The sequence below is a fragment of the Piliocolobus tephrosceles genome, chromosome 12 (genome assembly GCF_002776525.5).
Source record: "Piliocolobus tephrosceles isolate RC106 chromosome 12, ASM277652v3, whole genome shotgun sequence".
In the NCBI taxonomy this organism is placed as follows: Eukaryota; Metazoa; Chordata; class Mammalia; order Primates; family Cercopithecidae; genus Piliocolobus; species Piliocolobus tephrosceles.
Window position 1 is genome coordinate 1,204,133 of NC_045445.1, and position 18,150 is coordinate 1,222,282.

At 47.6% G+C, this 18,150-nt stretch overlaps 1 protein-coding gene across 7 annotated transcripts in view; it reads left to right on the plus strand.

Annotated features, from left to right (window-relative positions):
* The window catches only part of MECP2 (methyl-CpG binding protein 2), a 72,710-nt gene that overhangs the window by 45,348 nt on the left and 9,212 nt on the right, over positions 1-18,150 (plus strand). Inside the window, exon 1 of one of the 7 annotated variants that reach the window (XM_023198531.1) lies at positions 12,061-12,615. The exons of the other annotated variants lie outside the window; for them this stretch is intronic. The gene's annotated coding sequence lies outside the window, so the exon portion shown is untranslated. Of the gene's footprint in view, positions 1-12,060; positions 12,616-18,150 lie in introns of those variants that run through there. 7 annotated transcript variants of the gene reach the window in all.

Below are 18,150 nucleotides of genomic sequence, written 5' to 3' on the forward strand. Positions count from 1 at the left end.
CCACCTCTCATTCATCAGCCCCTGTGATCAAACCTCTGGGATTAGATCTCCATTGGGTCCCTCCCCTCACCCTAACCTCATATGCAGTGGTTCCTGAGAAGCTGCTGTCTGTTTGATCACAGGATCCAGCCGCATCTGAGGGCTCATTCACTGAATCTGTACTACCCAACAAGCCAGGCTTGTCCTTACCCACACTCTTCAGGTGAAAACTTAATCAGATGCAAGCGTTTATCTTAGTGGCCTCTTGTGGAGTGTGGTTTCCTTCTTGCAGCTCTTTACTGGCTAAAACTCTTCTGGGAGTTAAACCAGGTGTGGTCCTTGACCCTCATCATTTTGTCCTGTCTCCTATTCTGGGCTCTGTATCCTTGTCTCCAAGCAGTCTCGTGTGACAGGAAAGTTACCTATTATTGCATGTTCCCCTCTTGTCACCTCTGGTGTGACACTTGTTCAGTGAATGAGATTTGTGAATGTGTCACATCTGTGGGAGGAAGGCAGTTCGCAGCAAGAGTTGTAGTTCCCTTGCTTTGCCCTGAGGGCCAGGACTTTACACTGGATTTTTTTTTGTTGCATTCCTGCACTCATAAAGTACACGTAAACTTAGAGGTGGTGTGTTAAATGCTGGAACTTGAAACTGAGTTCAGCTAGGCTTAAGTGCCCCATAATTTTTGTCCCACCAAACAATTTCATGAATATCTACAGATAGTTCCCTCAATATGCCTCAATATTATACCCGATTTGGGGAGCGCAGACCAGTCAAGGTTGATGTGCATCTGCTGAACACGATCTTAAGTTGTTGAAGTAGGTATTATTAATGAATGGACGTCTGTTTTAGCTCCAAGAGCCCCTGGTCTTCCAGAAGAGACTCCCTGTGATCTTCCAGAAGCAGCTGGGCCTCTTTTGGTCCTCCCCCACCCAGGTGCAGTCCCGTTCTCCCTGCCTGGGTGAGTTTGATTCCTCTGCCGTTGAGTAGGCTAGGCTGCTACCTCTTGAGCCTCTTCCACCAGGCCGTCCGTTAGGTGGCGACAGAGAGCACTAAAAGGAACTACTATGGAAATAAAACTTGTTTTGCTTCTTGGGGGGGAAAAAAAGAAAAAGGCTTGTGGGGCGTGTGTGCCTTTTAGTCAGATTTTACTGTGCAAACATTTGAGAGATGTCTGCCCTCTTTCTCCCTTCCATTCTTCTCTACCCACTGCCCGCCCTACCACCCCCATTTCCTTCAAGATAAGGTAGATAGATCAGAAGACCAAATAGACAAATGCCATGTCCGCTGTTTTCTGTCACAGTTGATATAGCCCTACCAGTCACCCAAGCTGGAAACCCAACAGGCCCCTGCCCTTCACTGCCCATGTCCAGGGGAGCCACCAAGCCCCACCAATTGTTCCTTTAACTGTTTGTCCCTCTTCTGTCTTCTTTCATCTCTTCCTCTGCTGTCCTGGTGCAATCCCTCATCTTGCCCTAGGACTCCTGTGATCACTTAGGATCTTTCCTCTACCTCTCTTTCTTCCACACAATCCCTATCGTCAATCTCATTCTCCTGCTTTAAACCCAAGAGTGGCACCCTGTGTTCAAGTGACATCAGGGCCCCTCATGTGGCTCCTGCCTCTCTTTATGGTCCCTTCTGTTGCTGCCGCTTTTCTCATGGACATAGCCCTCAGAAGTCCAGGACTGCTTGTAGTTCCTCCCAGGTACTATGTTTCTTGCACTCCTGGCCTTTGTCATTGGCTCCCCTGTGCAAGTCCCCTTCTCTTCTCCTTTCCCTCCCCTGTGGCCTTGCCTTGTCCTGCTTATCCTTGAAGACCCAATCAGGTATCTCTTCCCCAAAGAGCCCTTCCTAACCACCACCACCCCCTCCCTGCCACGTCACACACACACCTGGGTTAGGTCCTGCTTCTCCACGCCTGTGCCTCCTGCCAAGTCCTCAGCAGTCTCTGACCCCACGTACCTCCAGGCATGGCATAGGGGGGCTGTGACACTCAGGCTTTTGGCCCACAGACCCCTGTTGTGGGCTTGCTCACTGCCCCAGTCAGTCCTCTGCTATTGAGGATTCCATGCCAGTTCCTGACTCCAGCACACATATGCATGTAGACAGCCCTCCTAGTGCCTGGTTCCCTCCGTCTCTTCTGCCACTCATTCCCATGGTTGTAGCCTGCAGTTGGTCATCACTGGAAACCCCTCCACCCACAGAGTTCTAACTTAGACAGCTCTGCCTATAATGAGGACTTACTGTCTTCGTAGCTTTCAGTGTCAACCACTGTTTGACGCCCCTGGGACTCCGTCGGTCTTCCCTCCTCTTGTGAACTGTGCCTGTCACCAGACGAACTTGTTTTAGAATTTACCGTCATAACTGAGCTCCCTTCAGCTCATACCTTCTCGGCTCCTGCTCAGTCTCTCTTTCTCCTTTTAGCCAAACTCTCTAAGAGTTCTTTCCACTCATGGGCCCTCTTCCTTGCCTGCTGCTCCTTGCTCAGCTTGCTCCATGAACGCTTGCTTTCCCACATTCCATGAAATAATCTTATCAGTCATTGGTGGCTGTCACTCCTTCTCAGCCCTTTCCTTATGTCTCTTCTGGTACCTCATACTCTCCAGGGGGCCATCTCCCCTCCCATCTTGAACCCCCTCTGGGTCTGGGAGAATTCTCACCTCACGAGTTTGATAGGAGGTCAGGCGAACTCTGATTGTAGTCACTGCAAATGTCAGATGCTTATTTGCCTAGCTTCTCTTCCGGTCAGGGCAGCAGTTGGCAAACGGTATTTCAAGGGCCAAGTCCAGCCCACTGCCTATTTTCGTAAATGAAGCTTTACGAGGACCCAGTTCCACCTCGTCCTTTGTGCATTGTCCAAGACTGCTCTCCTGTACAACAGCAGGTAGGCTGGTTGTGACAGATACTGTCTGGCCCACAAGGTGGAAAATGCTATCTGGCCCTTTACAGGAAGAAAGTAGCTGAGTTCTACATGAGGGTGTAGGTATGTACCTAGGCCTCTGCCAGTCAGACTCACATGCTAGGAGGAGCAGGGCCAGGCAGGAGAGCCTTGTCTCCTGGCATTGGGGCTGCAGGAAAGACGAGCTCCTAGGCCATAGTGCCAGTGGCCAGTGCTGCTGCCTTGCAGGGTCGCAAAGACAGTACTAGCTGCTTGGACTGGCTTGGCAGAAGGATTTGGAGTATTGTTCCTGGCCAAATGGACTCAAACCTGTTCTTCCAACACTCTAGGGATTCTCTCATCACCCAGTAACCTTTTTCCCCTAGTTTTAAAAATTGCAGTAAAATACACGAAAGATAAAAAGTACTGCCTTAACCATTTTAAGTGTACGATTCTGTGGTATTGAGCACATTTATATTGTGCAACCATCACCACATGCATCTTCAGTAGCTTTTCATCAGTCCTTGTCTGCATAAATCAGCTAGAGTTGGTTTCTGTTGAGTGCCACCAATAATCTTGACAGATATGTCTGATCTTCCTTCTCTGCACTGTCCTCTTTCTCTCTTTCCTCTGCTGATTCTTTCTCCTCATCACAACTCCAAATAGCAAGGGGAGGGTTGTTTACACTTATATTCAGCATGCCCTCACCCACTTGCCTGGCTCTTCAGACCTCTCCCCTGAACTCCAGACTCATACATCCAGCTGCCCTTTAGGCCTCTAGAAAACTAAATACCTCAGTATCAAAAACATGAGATACGGAAGTCAGAGTCCTGGATCTGTTGCCCTTTTCCTGTCCTAGTGCACATGCCCTTCAGGGATGGCACCTAGACCAGCCCCCTGCATCCCTGCCTAGACTCTACGGTTGTCTCACATGGCAGACCCGGAGGTCACTCTTCTCTCCGGATCCCCTGCGGACACTCCAGTTAGCAGGCACTGTCCGCTGTTCCTTCAGCTGGCCTCAGCTGCAAGAGCCTCCTTACCTAAGGTCTCTCTCTTTGACTTCTTCCCACCTCCCTTTATGGATGTCAGTTCCTGATGAACATCTTACACCCCAAACCGTGACCCAACATCTGCTTCTGCAGAGCCCCTCTGTGGCATCTTGCGCCCTCCTGCCCTGCTCCTTCTCCTCTACATCTTCCCATAGTGAGAATGGATCTTTTCCTTTTTTTTTTTTTTTTTTTTTTTTTTTTTTAAGTTCTCCCTTTGTCACCCAGGCTGGAATGCAATGGCACAATCACGGCTCACTGCAGCCTCAACCTCCTGAGCTCAAGCAGGCCTCCCACCTCAGCCTCTCAAGTAACTGAGACTACGGGTATGCACCACCACACCTGGCTAAGTTTTATATTTTTTGTAGAGACTGGGGTCTCCCTGTGTTGCCCTGGCTGGTCTCGAACTCCTGGGCTCAAGCAATCCTCCTGCCTTGGCCTCCCAAAATACAGGATTACAGGCACACACCTCTGTGCCCAGCCTCAGATGGGCTCTTTGAAGAATGTTCATTAGATCAGGTTACTCCCTTGAGAAACACCCTCTCAGAATAAAACCCAAAGTCCATTACTTGAAAGCAGAGCCAGCTTCATGGGCCTGTGTAACTGCCCAGAGTTTGCTGAAACACAGGCTTGGTTTATTACTCTACTGTCACCATCTCAAAATTCTCAATTTTTGAACTAGAGGCCCTGCATTTTCATTTTGCACCAGGCTCCACAAATTGTGTAACCGGGCCTGCCTCAGCAGCCACATGGAACGTGATCTCTCCCTGCCTATTTGAGCTCATTCTCTACCATTCTCTCCCTTGCTCACCTGGCTCCCACTGCTCTTGCTCTTCCTGGAACTTGCCAAAATGTTGCTGGAGTCAGAGCCTTGGCTCTTACTGCTCCTTATTGGCTGGACCGCTCTTTACTTGACCTGTTCCCTCACCACACACTTCCTTCAGATCTGTGTTCAGATTTCATCTTCTCAGAGAGGCTTTGGCCCCTGTCCATCTCTCTGAATTTACCTCTGACCTCACCCCGACCACCACTGCGCTAAGCTGCCTCAGAACTTTGTAGACATTATGTCTGGTCTTCTGATGTTTTCCCTTTGGAAGAATCCCAAGGTGCCTGAAGAATGCTTTCTTTATCCTTGAAGTTGAGTAGGTTGACTAGAGTCTGTCTTGCTATTGAGCATTCTTTATCAAATTGTCCTGGGAACATGGTGTATTCTTTCAAGCTGCAGATGTAGTCGTTGCTGTTTCAGGTCAGCTCTCTTACGGATCTTTGACAGCATCTTCTGTTCCATTTGTTGAGTTCTGTACTTCAGGGACACAAATTCCTTATGTGGGATTGTCTTTGTCTCTCTTCCAATGATATTAGCTTTGCCCTAATTGCTTTAACTTTGTCTTTTTCATCTGCATTTACTTTGTCTAATTTAATTTTCAGCTAAGTATATTCTGTTTCTGGCTGTTTTTCAATGTATTTATTAGTTTCATAATGATGTGTTTTGGTCTGCAGTTTGTTTCTCTAGGTTGGAAATTTGTCTTTTCATCTTATTCTGTTTTATCATCCCATCTTTGAACTCTTTTATTAGGAACATGTTCTTATGAAGTTGTAGGGAATTTTTTTCCCTTCCTTGTGTGTTCTCTTCTTAGTGGGAGACTTTGCCTTTCTCGTGCCATCTCCCTCCCTGGGCCTCTTTTTTTTCTTTTGGCCATAATATGTTTGCATAGTTACATGTCGCTTCTTTTCATCTTGGCTCAGGCTTGGATGGCTCTGCATAGTCGTTCTGTTTGCTTTGAGACAGTGGAGGAATTCTTGGCTCTCTCTTCCCGGTTTCTTGGCATCCTCCCTCGCTGTTTTCCCCTCTGAGCTATCGTGTGCAGGCTTGTTATCTTGTATTCGGAGAGAATTTGCACGCTGGAGGGAGCTGCAGCCATGTAGTCTTCAGCCCTATCTGGATTCTTCTCTTTGTTCTAAGAACTGTGTTGGATGTCTTATACTAAGGCTCACTCTAACTGCATGAGGGATGTGTGCCATTTCCATGGGGATAGGGGCACCTCAGTCTCTGGGTGGTTCCATAATCTGTGTATACCTAAGAGGAGTTGCTTCCCACAGAGCTGGGCTGGCTCACTGGGCACTTCGCCATTTCTCCTGCACCTCCCAGATGGAGTTTCTGGGTCTAAAACGAAAAAGTGAAGGACTCCCACTTGGTTGCTTCTCTCCAGCTTACTGGCTGCAAATTCCCAGGGTGTTGCCTTCTCCCTAGGGTGGTTTCTGGGGACGGGGCAGGAGCCTGGCTTTGCTGCTGCATTGTCCTCTGGAGTCTTTTCTCAGACTGCTTTGAATTACACCCCTGTCCTTTGTTTGCTGAAGTCTTCCCTTCACACTCCCCTTCCCCGCCTTTCTTTTGTGTCTTATCTTACTAGGATTGGAAGAAGGCAGTTGTGCAGGAGGTCTGCATCTAATTCCCTAATCCATGTGAGAGTGCTCCTGTTGCGTGCTTTGTGACACGATGGTGAGAAATACTCCCTAGAGCAGTGGCTACCAGAAGGAAGCCATCCTCCCCACCCCTCACACACACAGACTACTTCTGACTGTCCTCAGATACATATTCTAGGTAAATGTCAGATTCCAAAGAAAATCCAGTTGGGATCTTTTTTCTTTTTTTTGAGATACAGTCTCACTGTGTTGCCCATGCTGGAGTGCAGTGGCACAATCTCGGCTCACTGCAACCGCAGCTTCCTGGGTTCCAGCGAATCTCCTGCCTCAGCCTCCCAAGTAGCTGGGACTACAGGCGCCCACCACCACACTTGGCTAAATTTTTTTTGTAGTTTTAGTAGAGACGGAGTTTCACTATGTTGGTCAGGCTGGTCTCAAACTCCTGACCTCATGATCTGCCCGCCTCAGCCTCCCAAAGTGCTGGGATTACAGGTGTGATCCACCACGCCCGGCCTCCAGTTGGGATCTTGACTGGAATGACTGGTGTTCAGTCATTGTGGTTTCCATCTAATTTGTATTTGTACACAGGACAGTTACTAATTTGTTGATACTTGTTTGATCCCCAGTCCCTAGAGTTGTTTATGAGATGGAGCTTCAGTCCCTGCTGCTTCCCCTTTGGCAGCTGGAATCAGGGTGGGGACCCAGGGTGCTGCTGGCAGATTCTTGAGACAAGTAGAATCTCCTCTATATCAGTGTGTCTCTCTATCCCAGCAGTGCCCAGGAAAACCTGGCCAGCCTATCACTGACCTCTCCACCTAGGGCACTGGTGGTTCAGGTCCTTCTATTTGCCACCGGCAAACCACACTTCTGCCAGTCTGGCTCTTAGGCCCAGTTTCTCTGATCTTGCAGATGTACTCCGGCTCTGCTACAGAATCCTCATACCTCCAGCAGGTCCTCCTTTGCCCATGTGTTTAACTGTGGTGGAATCATGTGAGCGCTGCTTCTCTCACATGGATCCCAGCCGCACCACATTCTACAGCAGTTCCTCTGAAGGCATTGATAGAGATGCTTCCTCCTGTTCTGCATTTCGTTGGTCGTTTCAGTAGAATCAAGGTGAAATAAACACGGGGGCTCAGATGTCAGCATTACGAACCAAGTACATCAGGCAGGCTGATGTGGACTGACGTACACTAGTGAGATGCAAGATGACGAAAACAAGGGCACTCACTCCAAGTTACTGATGAGATGTTTGGATCAAATGAGCCAGTCCTTAAGCAGAGTTCTCTAGTAAAAGAGATCTCCTTTCTGCCCTTTTTTGTTCCCCAAAATGTGTTGCCTTCATGATGAAAATTTATTTTGGCAGATTTTCTCTTCTTCAATAAAAGCAGCCAACACTTTGTTAAAAGTCTGTGAAACTTGTTTACATGAAGTATGCAAAGGTAAGAAAAAAACATAATTAACAAGAAATGAGGAAAACCAGCAGCTATGGGAACGTGTCGCTGAGGACAGAAAAGTCATGCACAGTGTCAGTGTCTATGGAAACAGGCCACTTGGACCTTAAGAACTAGGTACTTGGAATTGGAGGTGAGTTTGGCCTGGTGAATCTCTAACCACTGTGTGTAGGATCAGTGTGAGAACCCTGCTAGAATATAGAGTCAAAGATGTGAGGGGAAATCACTGGAGAAGTTACCAGGGAATGGTGAAATCTGAAAAAATGCATGCTTCTAAGTTGGGCGTGGTGGCGCATCTGTAGTCCCAGCTACTTGAGAGCCTGAGGCAGGAGGGATCGCTTGAGCCCAGCCTGGGCAGCATAGCGAGACCTTGTCTCCCTAAAAAACCTTTTTCGTTGTTTTGTTTTGGGGGTTTTTTTTTTTTTTTTGGTCTTTTTTCCCCCTTTTTGTGAGTAACGGGGTCTCACTGTGTTGCCCAGGGCAGATCTTGAACTCCTGAGCCCAAGCAGTCCTCCTGCCTCTGCCTTCCTAAGATTACAGGTATGAGCCACTGTGCTAAGCAGGAAAAAAAAAAAAAAAAAAAAAAAGCCTTTTTAAATGAAAATCATTTTCTAAAAGACAGGCTTTCCGGGGGAGGGTATTATTCCACTTATATGAAGTGTCAACAATAGGCAGATTTGTGGAGACAAATAGATTAGTGGTTACCAGGGGCTGAGAGGAGTGGGAGTGGGGAGCAACTGCTTAATGAGTAAAGGGTTGTCTTTGGAAGTTGTGAAAATGTTCTGGAACTCGATAGTGGTGATGTTTGCATGACATTGTGAATGTACTAAATGCTATTAATGGTAAATTTTATGTTACAAGTATTTTACCACGATTTTTAAAAAAATGATCAAATGCCCTCAGAATAGCCAACAGCCTTCCACTTGGCTAAATGCCTACTCATTAAACTTCTTGAACTAAATTCCTTTCTGATTGTCATGGCTACTGTGTCCTGGGCTTCAGAGTTTCACATTCAGGTTGGATTGGTCCAGTCTGGTATGTATCACCATAGGTCCCCACATTGGCCTCTTCCTCAGATGGACAGCCCATCTATCTACCGGGGCTCTGTGCCACAGCCAGATAGACTTGCTCTGAGACAGCTGTGTGGGCTCTGAGCACTGGCCAGGCATCACAAAACGTGTCTTTATGATTTAGAGTAATTGGTGGTCAGCTGCTGTTTTAATGTTTTTTTTTTTTTTAATTTAGATATTCACATACCATGAAATTTACTCATTTAAAGGGTACAGTTCATTCTTCAATATAATTCATAGGCTCACAGAAAAAACTGTTTAAAAATAAAGTGTGCGATTCAGTGACTTTTAGTACATTCACAGAGTTGTGCAACCATTGCCTCTGTGTCATTCCAGAACATTTTCAGCACCCAGAAGAAACCCCAGACACAGTAGCAGTCACCTCTTATTACCCTCAGCTCCTGGCAACAACTGATCCACTTCCTGTCTCTATGGATTTGCCTATTCTGGACATTTCCTGTAAATGGAATTATGCACTATGTGGCCTTTTGTGTCTGGCCTCTTTCACTGAGCATAATGTCCTCAAGGTTCATCTGCATTGTAGCATGAGTCAGAATTTCTTTCCTTTTTGAGGCTGAATAATATTACATCCTATAGATAATGAGGTTTTGATTATCCATCCATCCCTTGGGAATGTATATTTGGGTTGCCCCTACCATTTGGCTATTATAAACTGTGCGGCCATGAACATTGGTGTACCGATATCTGTTTGGTTACTGGTTTTGGTTTTTTTTTGTTGGTTCGTTTTGTTTTTTTGAGACAAGGTCTCGCTTGTCACCCAGCTGGATTACAGTGGCACGATCTCTGCTCACTGCAACCTCCACCTCCCAGGTTCAAGCAGTTCTCCTGCCTCAGCCTGCTGAGTAGCTGGGACTACAGGCACTCAACCACCATGCCCGGCTAATTTTTTTTTTTTTTTTTTTTTTGTATTTTTAGTAGAGACGTGGTTTCACCGTATTGGCCAGGCTGGTCTCAAACTCCTGACCTCAGGTAATCCACCTACCTCAGCCTCCCAAAGTGCTGGGATTACAGACGTGAGCCACCACGCCCGGCCTAGTTTTGGTTTTTTGAGAGTGCACGGCTAGGAGTAAAATTGCTGGGTCATATGGTAACTCCATGTTTAACATTTGAGAAACTGCTCTCCACAGCAGGAATTTTTTCACCTGTATATGGTGGGCTTGTGTTTAGGTTTTCATTTTACACATCTATAAAGATGAGATTTGCCGTATGGTTGCCTGCATTTGGGAAGGGTTCTGCTTTTGGTTGGCAAGAACTGCATTTTATTTAAGCTTTGCAAAACATAAGTGGTTTCTCGCATCTTCTCAAAACTGGAGGATTAAGAAATGGACGGTGAATTCAGAGTAGGGCAGCTGAACCTCAGGCTCTACCATTGTAGCCTTCAAGCTGAACCTCATTCTGTCCCCTGGAGACTACTGAGACAGTGTGCCTGTGCCAGTTTGATTTCTCACATTTTTAAAGGGCTGAAGCTTGTGTCTCAAAGTGCTGTAGCCTTTATTGATTCATGCAGAGAAACCTCCTTGATTCCGCAATTCTGCACCCAATACTGGAAGTAGAAAGAATTGGAAGCACCATCTGGATGACACTTTAGGATGGAAGCAGCCAGTACAAGGCGGGGCTAATTATTTCCTCTGGTCCCAGACCGTTCACCTGGAGCCTTAGCCACCACCCTGCCCTTAGGTTAACTGCCTCCAGTGGTAGTTTAGCTCTTTTTGCCAGGGATAACTGGAAGCGAAAGGTGCTGAGAAATGCCGTCTCCAGAAAGTGGAGAGCACGAGTGAATTTATGAAAGGTTGGGATATTGCTGGGGCTCTGGAATTTTCTTTGGAGCTCACTCCAGGGAACAGAGAGGGGGCTGGATTCCAATTCAAGTGAGAAATACCTTTCATCTGCCTTGTTCACCTGGCTTTTTTTCCTTTTTGTAAATTCTGAAAACCTCAGGGATTGAGTAGTCTTTCCTTAACTGCAGTTGCCTGGCTGGTCACACCTGCCAGCTGTTGCTTGCATCCCTGTAATGTGCAGGGCCTTCCGGACCTTTCTCACAAGATCACTGCAGTCACATTCATGAGGAAAATGCAGGCAGTTCCTGCCATCAGACCCCTCGGGATGTCATGGTTTGGCCTGAAAACAAGATTCCTGCAACTCTAATTTTCCTTTGCTAGATCAAATAAAGGATTTGATCTAATGTTTGCATTCTAGCAGCAAAATCATTGAATATTTTATTTCTTAAGAGCCTTACTTCATATTTTGTAGATATTTAAGATTTTGTAAAGGCCTTTCTGCTTCAACGTGTGATGTGTGCATTCTTAGAAAAAATCTTGTGTTCTGTAAATAACACAATACAAACATGATTTTGTGCAGGAAAACCTGGGGTGGGGTGGATCACTCCACACTTGGGTTGTGTGGTAACTGTAAGTCACTGATGAAATCACGAACAGTTCTGGCTGAAAGAACCCCACAGTATACTGAGGTCTGTTGGCATCGCCACCAGCCCCGCCATGGTCCCTTTGTGCACGCCACCACGCCTGGGTAATTTTTTATTTTTAGTAGAGATGGGGTTTCACCATGTTGGTCAAGATGGCCTCGAACTGACCTCGTGATCCACCCACCTCAGCCTCCCAAAGTGCTGGGATTATAGGCATGAGCCTCTGTGCCCAGCCTCCAGCTTTTTTTCTTAATGTCCTTGTGTAATATGAAGGCGTTCTCTTTCATTGTTAAAAGCTTGCCTGCCGCTGCTTCAAAATATTACTGTCTGTTGGCACAGCTTCCGATTATATCGATGTCATCTCCTTCCTTTTAAACATGTTCCCATATTGGCACTGTATGTCCCCCAGCCCATTGATCACTTGAGAGTTAGTCATAGTCCTCGTGCTGTTTCACTCCTAAACGTTTAAGCATGCCTTTCCTCAGAGCACACAGTACAGTTAAGACGCTCAGGAAGTTTAGCAATGAGCTAACACAGAACCTTACATTTTTCCACATACCCCATAAATGCCTTTTTTAGAGCCTTTGAACCTGGAATGCAGAGTCCAGGACCGTGTGTTGTATTCCATTGTGTCATCCCTTCAGTCTCCTTTATCAGAAATGTTCCCCCATCCCCTTGTTTTCTCTCATTGTCTTGAGTCCAGGCCGTGGTTGCATGGCATGCCCTCTCTGGACTCTTCCTGCTGTCTCCTCATGGTAAGCTTCAGTCTCCCACTCGTGATGCTGGTTCATCTCAGCAGCACTGAGGGGCCTGAGCTCAGTTTGGTCATTTGTTAAGGTGGTGCCTGCCAGATTTCTCCATAGAAAAGGGCCCCGTGCTTTCCTTTGCTCTCAGCCTGTGTATTCCTTCCTTTCTTGTCAGCTTGTGGGTGGCTTCTTTAGCAGCTTCTGTAAGATACTGAGTTCGGCAGTTGTAGTTGTTTCAGCAGGAGAGGTGTCTGCATACCTGACCACCACATGGCTGGAAGTCAATCCATCCTCCTTGTGTAACCATCCTCCATGCTACTGTCCCTGGGGCACTGAGGCCCTCCTCAGTGACTTCCTCCACCTCATCTTCTGCCATCTCCAAGTCACCAGTGTCCAGCGGACTACTGATACTTCCCAAACTCATCATTTGTTTATCCACCACTTCAGAGCCCACCTTGTTTTCAGCACTGAGCTAGCCTCTCCTTGCTAGAAGCTTATGGTCGAAGGTCTCCAGCCATCAGAAGAAGCATGTGGAGCGCTGCGTCCATGTTGTGGTTATTCATCCAGCATGCGTTGAGTAAGGGTTGCACCTGTGCCTGGCATTATGCATTGAGCTGAGAGGTGGGGGTTGGCACGCACAGTGGGGTGTTCTAAGTACACTGAGGGCTCGGGTGCCCTGGCCTACAGAGCAGGGAGGGAGGCAGGAGATGCAGGAGCAGGGAAGGTGTCTTAGAAGTGCCTTTTTTTTTTTGGAAATGGAATCCTGTTCTATCGCCTGGTCTGGAGTGCAGTGGCGTGATATCAGCTTACTGCAGCCTCTGCCTCCCAGGTTCAAGCGATTCTCATGCCTCAGTCCCCAAGTAGCTGGGACCACAGGCGCACACCACCATGCCCAGCAAATGTTTTGTACTTTTAGTAGAGGTGAAGTTTTGCCATGTTGGCCAGGCTGGTCTTGAACTCCTGGCCTCAAGTGATCTGCCCACCTCAGCCTCCTAAAGTGTTGGGATTACAGGCATAAGCCACTGCGCCCAGTCTGGAAGTGCCGTGGTAACTGTACCTGAAAGATGGAAGTTCTCCAGATGTACCAGAAAGTTCTCCAAATGAAAAGATGGGAGGGGGCAACAGGGTTAGGCCCAGAGCTTCTGGTGACACAGGGTGGGCATCATTGGTCACTTTTTCTTCTAGGGAGGGGTGTCACACTGGTGATAGGGTGGGAGCTATAACCATGTTGATAGTGCCACCTCTGCCCATCTGGCCTGGCATGCTCTGAGCCCTCCGTCCCGCCTGTGGAATTCATAAGCCCTGACAGCCCACCCACTCCTGATTCATTATCCACACCCCTGTGCTTCCACTGTGCCTGGAACAAGCTTTCTTCACGGGGAAGGGAGACTGGAACTATGTTGTTGTTACCTGTTTGTCCTCCCTTCGAAACTGTGAGCTCTTGGAGGTGGAAGGATGCTGCAGGATCTACCTCAGAGCCAAGGCAGTTGGTGAACAGACTTGTGTTTGTGACTCACGGTGATCTCAGACAAGTTCCTCTGTCTAGTCGAACTTCCTTTTTTCCATCTGTAACACTCAAGAGTTGAATAAGTGGTTTTTCTGAGGATACTTCAACTCTAAAATACATGAACTTGTGAACTAGGTATTTAGTTCTCCTCGTAATCAAAATTGTGTGGGGGCGGGGGAGCAGGGTTCTGATTAGAGGGAGGATGAAGAGTGGTGTATGTTTTTTTTTGTTTGTTTGTTTGTTTTTGAGATGGAGTCTCACTCTGTCACCCAGGCTGGAGTGCAGTGGCGTGATTTCAGCTCGCTGCAACCTCTGCCTCCTGGGTTCAAATGATTCTCCTGCCTCAGCCTCCCGAGTAGCTGGGATTACAGGCGTGCACCACCCTGCCCAGCTAATTTTTGTATTTTTAATAGAGATGGGGTTTCACCATGTTGGCCAGGCGGGTCTTGAACTCCTGATCTCAGGTGATCCGCCTCCCTCGGCCTCCCAAAGTGCTGAGATTATAGGCATGATCCACCATACCTGGCAGGTTTCTTTGAAAAAGTTTGTGTTTCAGCAAACACCATAAACTCCCTGGGGGACAGCCTTGGGGAGTCACCTGGCACCCTAGCCCAGCCTCCCTCCCTTGGGTCCTGCAGTGAAGGCCCAGTGAGGGTGTGCAAATGCCCAGGTCACCCTGGGACTGGGCAGGCCCTCTGGGCTAGGGTAAACTCATCTGGAGTGCCTGTTTTCTATCATTGTTTTTTATTAAATTTAAGGGATTAAATGCAGTTTTGTTGCATGGATGTATTGTGTAGTGGTGAAGTCTGGGCTTTCAGTGTAGCCATCACCTGAATAGTGGACATTGTACCCATTAAGTAATTTCTCATCCCTCACCACCTCCCACCTTTCCCATTTCCCAGTCTCCAGTGTCTGCCATTCCTCACTCCGTCCATGTGCACATGCTATTCAGCTCCTGCTTCTAAGTGAGAACATATGGTATTTGACTTTCTGTGTCTGAGCTGTGTCACTGAAGACGATGGACTCCAGCTCCATCCACGTTTTTAATCATTTTTACCTGCACTCCACGCCCGGCAGAATCCAGGCTTCTTTGTGGGTTTTTTGAAATTTGTCTTTAATTATAAAAGTAGCAGCCAGCAAATTAACAAACACCCATGTGCCTTTCCACAGAATATATTTGCTTCAGGTAATTTCAATTAGAAAGAACTAGAATATTACAGTAGAGTTAAAGACCCTTTATTTCCCATCTTCAGTGCTATTAAAAGTTCATTTAGGGCCGGGCATGGTGGCTCATGCCTGTAATCCCAACACTTTGGGAGGCCGAGGCAGGCAGATCACCTGAGGAGCTCAAGCCCAGCCTGGCCAACATGGCGAAACCCCGTCTCTACTAAAAATACAAAAACTAGCTGGACGTGGTGGCGTGCATCTGTAATCTTAGCTATTTAGGAGGCTGAGGCAGGAGAATCACTTGAACCCGGGAGGCAGAGTCTGCATGCAGTAAGCTAAGATTGCGCCACTGCACTCCAGCATGGGTGACAGAACAAGACTCCATCTCAAAAAAAAAAAAAAAGTTCATTCATTGTACACTTAGAAATAGTTAAAAAGGTAAACTTTGTTTTGTGTATATATATACACACGTATATACACACACACACACACACACACATATGTATATATAGTTGAGACATATATATGTGTCTGTATGTGTCTGGTTAATTCGCCCAGGCTGGAGTGCAGTGGCATGATCAGCAGCTCACTGCAGCCTCAACGTCCTAGGCTCAAGTGATCCTCCTGCCTCAGCCTCCCGAGTAGCTAGGATTACAGGCACATACCACCACGGCCAGCTAATTTTTGTGGGTTTTTTTGTTTTTTGTTTTTGTTTTTTGTTTTTTGTAGAGACAGGGTTTTGCTATGTTGCCCAGGCTGGTCTCAAACTCCTGAGCTCAAGTGATCCACCTGTCTCGCCTCCCAAAGTGCTGGGATTATAAGTGTAAGCCACTACACCCGATCTGTTTTGTATGTTTTACCACAATAAAAAGCCTTTAAAACCCCCAAGCAAACAGTTCATTCAGGCCCAACTCTGAATCTGATCACAGCTGGGTTTCCCCCCTTTATAGTGAGTAGCTGAAGAATTGTTTTCTCTCCTTGATGGTATAACTCGCTGTGGGTGTTGCTCCCCTGCCGCTCCAGTGGGTTTTTTTTGTTTTGTTTTGCCTTTTTTCAGACGGAGTCTCACTCTGTTGTCTAGGCTAGAGTGCAGTGGCGCGATCTCAGTTCACTGCAACCTCTGCCTCCTGGGTTCAGGCGATTCTCCTCCCTCAGCCTTCCGCATAGCTGGGACTACAGGCACCTGCCACCAGGCCTGGCTCATTTTTGTATTTTTAGTAGAGACAGGGTTTCACCATGTTGGCCAGGTTGGGCTTGAACTCCAGACCTCAGGTGATCCACCTGCCTCAGCCTCCCAAAGTGCTGGGATTACAGGCGGGAGCCCCCGCGCCCGGCCTGCCCCTCAGTCTTTTCCTTCTCAGTCAGTGGCACCACCATCTCCCCAGGCTTTGGACATGGTCCCTGACTCACCCCTGCCCCTCACCCCCCACACTCATCCACCGGCGAGCTCTGTTGCTTCACCACCTAGACCAGCCCCAAATCCTCAACTGCCCCCACCCTGGACCACACCTGGGCCACTGCTAGAGGCCTCTCACGGGCCCTCCCTGTTTTTCTCTTGCACTCCCCAGGCTTTCTGGCACAAGATGCCCCAGAAGCAGAATCACATCTCTCTCCTGGGAGCCAATCCAGTGTGTTTACTGCCCCTGGAGTGTTATTGTTGGCCTTGGAATATGTCCCACTACAGGTTTTCAGAGCACTGTAGTCAAAAGTTATTTGAAATAAATCTTTTCTCTGTGGTATATTGTCAGTTTGGTGTAGAATTAAATTTGTTTCTTTTTTTTTTTTTTTAAAGAGACAGAGTCTCAGCCAGGCATGGTGGCTCATGCCTGTAATCCCAGCACTTTGGGAAGCCAAGGCGGGTGGATCATCTGAGGTTGGGAGTTCAAGACCAGCCTTGCCAGCATGGTGAAACCCCATCTCTGCTAAAAATACAAAAATTAGCCGGGCATGGTGGCAGGCGCCCGTAATTCCAGCTACTCGGGAAGCTGAGGCAGGAGGATCACTTGAACTCGGGAGTCAGAGGTTGCAGTGAGCCGAGATCACGCCTGCCATTGCACTCTAGCAAGACTGTCTCAAAAAAAAAAGAGAGAGAGACGGGGTCTCGCTCTGTTGCTCAGGCTGGCGTGCAGTGATGTAGTAGTCATGGCTCACTGCAGCCTCAGACCCCTGGGCTCAAGTAATCCTCCCACCTCAGCCTCCCAAAGTGCTGGGATTGTAGGCTGAAGCCACCATGCCTGGCCCAAAATCATTTGTTTCTATTTGCATTAAGTGTAATAAGGTTTTGTTACTTTTAATTTGAATTTTATTTTGGGTAATATAAACATTTACATGATTCAGAAGTCAGAATTACACTAAGGCATGTTCAGCTAGGTCTCACTCCTGTGCCTGTACCTTCACATTGTTCCCCCTACCCCATGCAGGGAATCAATTTCATTAGTTCATGGCGTGTCCTTCCTTAATACCCCGCCCTTCTTTCTTACCTAGGTAACATGCAGTAGATATGTTTGCGCTTTGCTCCTTTTGCTTCACAGTGGATCCTGGAAATCACTCCATCGCAGTTCTTAGAGCTCTTGTTTAGTCCCTTTGGAGCTGCACAGTACTCCAGTGTGTGGGTGCACCATAAGTTTATTTAACAAGTGCCCTGGTGATAGGGATCTGAGGTATTGGAAACCTTTGACTAGTAAAAATAATGCTGTAGCAAATAACGTCATGCATATATTTTTTGAAATTTCTGGAGGTGTCTATATAGATTTCTAGAAGGCATTCCTTAGGTCATGTTTAGGTTTATAATTTGACCTCATGGTGATTAAGGTATTTGGGAAATGCAAATGAGAGTTTCGAAGAAGCCAGATCTTTCCCATTAGTTCACTGTTTTTCTCTGACATCAGGACCGTCCAAGTTCCAGGGAGCAGCCCTGGCATTAGGCAGCGCCATGATGGATTGTGTAGAAGTAGCGATTCCCATCTATCTGCTTTCTTGGCCCACTCTGCTGGTGGCTCCCCTTCTCTCCTTCCTTTATGGGGAGCTGCCTAGGGGTCCATTCTCCAAGGCTGATCTTGGGTGGGCCACAGGCCACACCTAGCTTCCCAACGTTCTTCATCATTTCCCACTGAGAGCCATAAGACTCGGAGACTTGAAAAGCAAGCTCTGGGCCGGGCGCGGTGGCTCAAGCCTGTAATCCCAGCACTTTGGGAGGCCGAGACGGGCGGATCACGAGGTCAGGAGATCGAGACCATCCTGGCTAACCCGGTGAAACCCCGTCTCTACTAAAAATACAAAAAAAATTAGCCGGGCGAGGTGGCGGGCACCTGTAGTCCCAGCTACTCGGGAGGCTGAGGCAGGAGAATGGCGCGAACCTGGGAGGCGGAGCTTGCAGTGAGCTGAGATCCGGCCACTGCACTCCAGCCTGGGCGACAGAGCAAGACTCCGTCTCAAAAA